Raw genomic sequence first — 6,085 nt, 5'->3', positions numbered from 1 at the left:
TAACTGCTCTCCATTAATTATCTATGTAACAATGATGAATGGATGCTTTTTGGATTTAATTTATATTAAGAACGCAATAGAACTTTAACTTTAAAAGAACTTTAACTTCAAAAGAACTTTAACTTTAAAAAGCTTAGAATGGAAGCAAAAACTTTCCAATAATGTGTACTTGTGTACTGTACCCAGAATGAACCTATAGCATTATTGAGATGTATCTCTGGCTAGGAATTAAACGATTTGGTATAGGAAAATATAACTAAATGCCTAGGGTTTCTTAACTGAATCAACCTGAATCAGGCCTGACCAGAGACATCCAGAACAATGTACCACTAGCAATTTTGATGGCTTCTTCTTCAGAATTATGGGAACACATGAACACACAAAGCTGCCTTATACTGAATCAGACCCTAGGTCCATCAAAGTCAGTATTGTCTACTCAGACCGGCAGCGGATCTCCAGGGTCTCAGATTGGGGTCTTTCACATCACCTACTTGCCTAGTCCCTTTAACTGGAGATGCCGGGGATCGAACCTGGGACCTTCTGCATGCCAAGCAGATGCTCTACCACTGAGCCACACCCCCTCCCCATATGTTTTATCATAATTGGGAATTACAATTTATCATAATTGGGAATTATGATTTGATAACACACCTGATGTAGGCGCAGTTTGGCTATGCCCAGCTGTCTCACATTTGGAACACAATCTTCCTTTTCCCTTTTGGCTAAGTGTGTCTTTTATGGCTATAAAATCCAAGCTTCCAGAGAGAGAAAGACAGGTGATGTGCCACCTACCTCTGCTGAACCTAAAATGAAAGCCAGTAATAACCTAAATGATTTCCGGGCCTCCAAGAGCATCTCTCCGTTTCTGCAACTAAATTAAAATGAACCCGCATGCTCAACTGTGCTTAAGCGGGAAGGTGTTACCATGGTTACCATGGAGGTAGTCTAAATGTGGTACAGTATATAACATAATCAACGAAATAACTATGTACAATACTGATGACAGCTGGAGAATGTAAGTTAAAAATACCTGGTAAACAGAAAAATCCCCGAGTAAAAATAAATTCTTCAGCATTGAGACACCTGCCAGTTGTATAGCGGGACTTAGGGTAGACGGGGGATGAGATTAAAACAAGCAGCTACAAATTCATACTCAGTGTGTTTTCATTTTGGACAAAATAACACAGTGCATGGATGTAAGCAAATTAATCATGTTCTAATATGAAACAAAAGCGAATTACTTGCTAGTGGAGAGACAGAAGAAAGGTATATCAAAAAGGTGCATTGATTAGTAACAAGAAGAGAATCAAACAGAATGCATTTTAGCAGGCAACCTTAAGCAAACAATAGAGGCTCTTCAACCACTTCAGCTCAGGTGTGCTCCTTTGTACTTCTACAATGGGGAACAGCAAACAAAAGACCATCAAACACTGGTGCTATCCTTCTGCTATTCAGCACTAAATCCTGTACTTTTTCTTTATTCTGAGTCTTAGATCCAAATTCTGCCTTCCAACACACAATGAAGAAAATTCAGCAGCAAGAGAACGGTATTTGCACCCAGAGAACATGTTAATCCATGAAATGTCCCTATTATAGCTTCCAGTTGTACTAACACGTTCCATAGCACCTTTCAGCTAATTGTGTATGGGTTAAGCTATTTTTGTGGCAGAAACCTTGGTATAAACTCCCCTTTCCCTCTATAATAAACAGCAAACCCCTCTAGCAAAAATGCCATATTGCAATATATAATCTGCCGCTATGGTTTACTCCTACCTAACATGCTAAACTTGATGTTCCAGTCATTTCATGGCTATTTTCAAGGGTCATACCACAACCAGTGGCTCCAATCCAGAATCCTCTAACAACATTTATTGGCAACTTCCCAGAAACAGTGTCTTTACTGAAAGGGTAGTTTAATTGTGGCATTCACTGTCAAAAGATGTAGTGAGGGCCACAAGCACAGACAATTTTAAAGGGGGATCAAACAGATTCATGGAGGGTAAGCCCATCAATGGTTCCTAGCCAGCATGACTAAAAGGGATCTCCACATTCAGAGGCAATAAACCTCTGAATACCAGAGCTAAGCGGTAACACTGTAGAAGGTCTGAGCCTTTCAAGTAGTGTTTGTTGGCGGGCCCTTCATGGTAACTAGTTGGTCACTGTGTGAAACAGTATGTAAAACTGTGTGGAGTAATATGGGTACTGGACTTAATGGTAATCAGATTTAATGGTCTGATCCAGCAGGGCATCTCTTATGTAAATAAGTCTTTTGCAAACCTCTATCACATCTCCCTGTAGTTATCTTTTTTCTAAACTGAAAACCCCAAGACACTCATCCTGTCCTCATAAGAAAGACATTCCAATCCCTTAATCCTGTAGGTTGCTCTCTCCTGTACTTTTTCCAGTACTATGATAAACTTTTTTGAGATATGGTGACCAGAACTATACACAGTATTCCAAGGGAGACTGCATTATAGATCTATACTGGGCACTACAGATTAGGTTCGGTCTCTTTCCTAATAATCCCCAGCATGTAGGGTGCTATTTTCAGTGTTGCCACACACTGAGTCAACATTATCACTGAACATTATCAACATTATCACCAATAAAAAAGGAGATATGGATTTATGCTGGAAATGTGGTAAGGAAAGAGGAACATTTATGCATGCATGGTGGATACGTAGATTTTTTTAAAAAATTTTTGAAAAAAGTAATAAGAGAAACTAATAATTTGATTAATATTAGTGTAAAAAGGAATCCCGCATTTTGTTTATTGGGGATTCCACAAGATAAAATGGACAAAAACGATAGGGTCATATGTTAATACAGTTTTGCTGCTGCAAGAATTATCATAGCAAACATTTGGAAGCAAGTAAATAAACCTTCAATTAATGACTGGAGAGAGAAATTATGGATGTATATGAGGATGGCCAAACTAACAGAATTCCTACATGGAAAAGATATGGAAGAATTTAAAAAAACATGGGCGAAGGCCATCACATATTGGGACAAACTGGCGAAAATGGATTTTACTATTTTAGTTAATGAGTTATAGAAACAAGGTTTATACTTTTATGTTAATGTCAACATTGTAATCTTTAAACTGTTCAGACACTTCTCCAGAAGTCTGGTGATGGGTCACTTTTTATGGTGGGTGGAGGGTTGAAAGGGTATTTTTGATTTTTGATTGTATTAAGTAGTTTAAATAATTGATACTCTTTTGTATTTTTTATTATTGTATATGTTTGTTTTGTTTTATGTTTTATATTTTATGTTATAAAGATAAAAAAATATATTAAAAAAATTATCCCTGAGCTACAGCCTCAAGATCTCATGCCTTCTCCGTCTCCATAATTTCAGGCTGTATCAGCACCTGCCTTATCAACTTTTTGAAGTTCTTTGAGAAGGTTAATTTACAAGCATTCTTTTGTAAATTGTGAGGAGGCACATTACCTGAAGCTGCAGAAGATTCTTTGAGTGACTATGAAAGCACTTTAGAATTCATGTGTGTTTTCAACACTGTGTCAGAATGATGCTCTTATATTTGAAGAAGACCTTCAAAACATCACAGACCCATCAGCACAGAATATATAATGTCCCTAAACCTATCATCTAGGTACTTATTTGTCTTCCTCAGAGCCTGTAAGCCCTAGATTCCAAGAAGCATACTTGTTCCTGCAACCATACATCTCTTTACCCCAAGTATACTCCTTTATATTTTTGGCAGCCATTTTAGGTTTCTGTTTTCATAGATTTTTTTTTTGTATTAGCTGGGATCCAGTAGTAACTTCTTCCATCAGCAAAGTGTGACTCCCTGTCTTCATCTCCTTCTTTCTCCCCCTAAATGCTGCACCTGGGGGACAGGGAACCCTCAGGCAAAACCCAAGAAAAAAACAGAGGCAGGAGGCAGGAATCAACACATTTCTGCTGGATCTAAGCTGCTGTGCAGATATGTTATATAGTTGTACAGTACTTGTACATATAATGTACATCATTTATATGTCTAATGTTGATTTGTTGTACAGATGATGTCAAAAATGCACAAAGTTCAGTGCAAGGAAACAAGAAATTGGCAAACAAAGAACTGTGGGTTTTATTTACAAAAGAGCGAAGGAAAAGCAAAATGGGGATCAAAACTGTGGATTCTCTTCAACTATTAGTAGACTTTGCTGAGCAGGAGCTTCCGACTTCCCCCTCATGCTATAGCCCACTGATCCTCCTCATCCAAAAAATTGTACCTGGGATTCCAAGGAACAGGATAGGCAGCAAAGTAGGGATCTGCAGGAGGGGGGATTGTTGTTTTTTGTTTTGCCGTCAAGTCACAGTTGACTTGTGGTGACCCCGTAGGGTTTTCAATGAAAGAGATGTTGGGAGGTAGTTTGCCATTGCCTGCCTCCACCTCATGACCCTGGTATTCCTTGGAGGTCTCCCATCCAAATACTAGCCAGGGTCGGGGCTGAGAGTGTGCGACTGGCCCAAGGTCACCCAGCAAGCTTCCATGGCACAAGTGGGGATTTGAATCTGGGTTTCCCAGGTCCTAATCTGACATCTTAACAACTACACCATGATCTGCAGCGGGAGGACAGAAATCACTGCCTCCTTTCCCCCAATGAGAAATGTTGTTGCATTGGAGGAAAAACATAGTTGGATGCCTGCTAGCAGGGGTGAGGAATTTGGAATCATTCCTAGAAATGGACAACAGAGATTCTATTGCTGGGGTCTATTAACATAACTGCATCCCATTCAATTAAATCACAATGGAAACCAGGGACATTGTTTTTCAAGCCTTTATAGACCTTTCCAACTGCTTAGTTGCTTCATCTACTGTAGCAATTATGAATAATACAGGACAGCTCAACAGATCCAGGGGTTGGCTAGGCATGCAGAACATGAATGTTTATCCAATTTCGCTGGAATGATTTGAACCTTTGGAGACCCTGGGTAGCAAAATGATACACTGCACAAGCAGCATTACCCACATATCAGCTATGTTTAGCCATGCAAAGAGTACTAAAAGCTTGTGAACGTGTCTATTGGGTGTGCCTACTCCAAGCACCAGAATTTTGAGAATCTGTTTGAATTTTCGGCAGCTGATTACAAAGTGAAAGTGTTAAATATCTGCGTGGGGAAATTCACCCAAATAAAAGTACAGTTGGTCAATTCATTAGAGTTACTTATAGATTGTTTAGAACATTGAACCCCACTGTTCTCATAAGAACATAAGAAAATCCATGCTGGATCAGACCAAGGCCCATCAAGTCCAGTAGTCTGTTCACTCAGCGGCCAATCAAGTGCCTCTAGGAAGCCCACAAACAAGACGACTGCAGGAGCATCCTGCCTGTGTTTCATAGCCCCTAATATCAGAGGAGTATCAGAGGAGGCATGCTCCTCTGATAACTGGAGATAATAGGTATGCATCATGATTAGTATCCATTTTGATTAGTAGCCATGTCTGCGACCTTCACACCAAGCAGGCAAGTCACCATGTGGTTCGTGCGCCTGCCACAAACCCAGCTGTCTACATTTCTAAGGATTGAATCTTCCACTACAAGAAGCCTTCATCCTCTCAGAGGAGATCTCTTCATCCACCAAGGAAGAGGTTCTTCTAACTTTTACTATACTGTAGTAAATATAAAGATTACCTGCACCTACACGGATGCTTAAGTTGCTAGGCATGGTGTAGTGGTGTAGAGAGCCAGCATGGTGTAGTAGTGTAGTAGTTAAGAGAGGTAGTTTGGAGTGGTGCAGTCTGATATGGAGAACCAGGTTTGATTCCCTACTCCTTCACATGAGCAGTGGAAGCTAACCTGGTGAACCCGGTTGGTTTCCCCACTCCTACACACGAAGCCAGCTGGGTGACCTTGGGCTAGTCACAGCTCTCTTAGAGCTCTCTCAGCCCCACCTACCTCACAGGGTGTCTGTTGTGGGGAGGGGAAAGGGAGGTGATTGTAAGCCAGTTTGATTCTTCCTGTTTTAGCCAGGATCTAACGCACATTAGGCGAAACGCATGTGTTCAATCCTGGCTGAATCCTGGCTGAAACAGGGATTAAAGGAGGATAAAGCGACCATGTGTTTTCGCCCATAG

At 40.3% G+C, this 6,085-nt stretch overlaps 1 non-coding gene across 1 annotated transcript; it reads right to left on the bottom strand.

Annotated features, from left to right (window-relative positions):
• Window positions 1–509: 509 nt before the first annotated feature.
• Window positions 510–581, bottom strand: TRNAA-GGC (transfer RNA alanine (anticodon GGC)). Its single transcript has one exon. It is a non-coding gene; the product is annotated as a tRNA-Ala (tRNA).
• Window positions 582–6,085: the final 5,504 nt, after the last annotated feature.

Source organism: Euleptes europaea, chromosome 4 (assembly GCF_029931775.1).
Source record: "Euleptes europaea isolate rEulEur1 chromosome 4, rEulEur1.hap1, whole genome shotgun sequence".
In the NCBI taxonomy this organism is placed as follows: domain Eukaryota; kingdom Metazoa; phylum Chordata; class Lepidosauria; order Squamata; family Sphaerodactylidae; genus Euleptes; species Euleptes europaea.
Note: the sequence above shows the minus strand (reverse complement) of the source record. Positions and strands in the feature narration are given on the sequence as shown.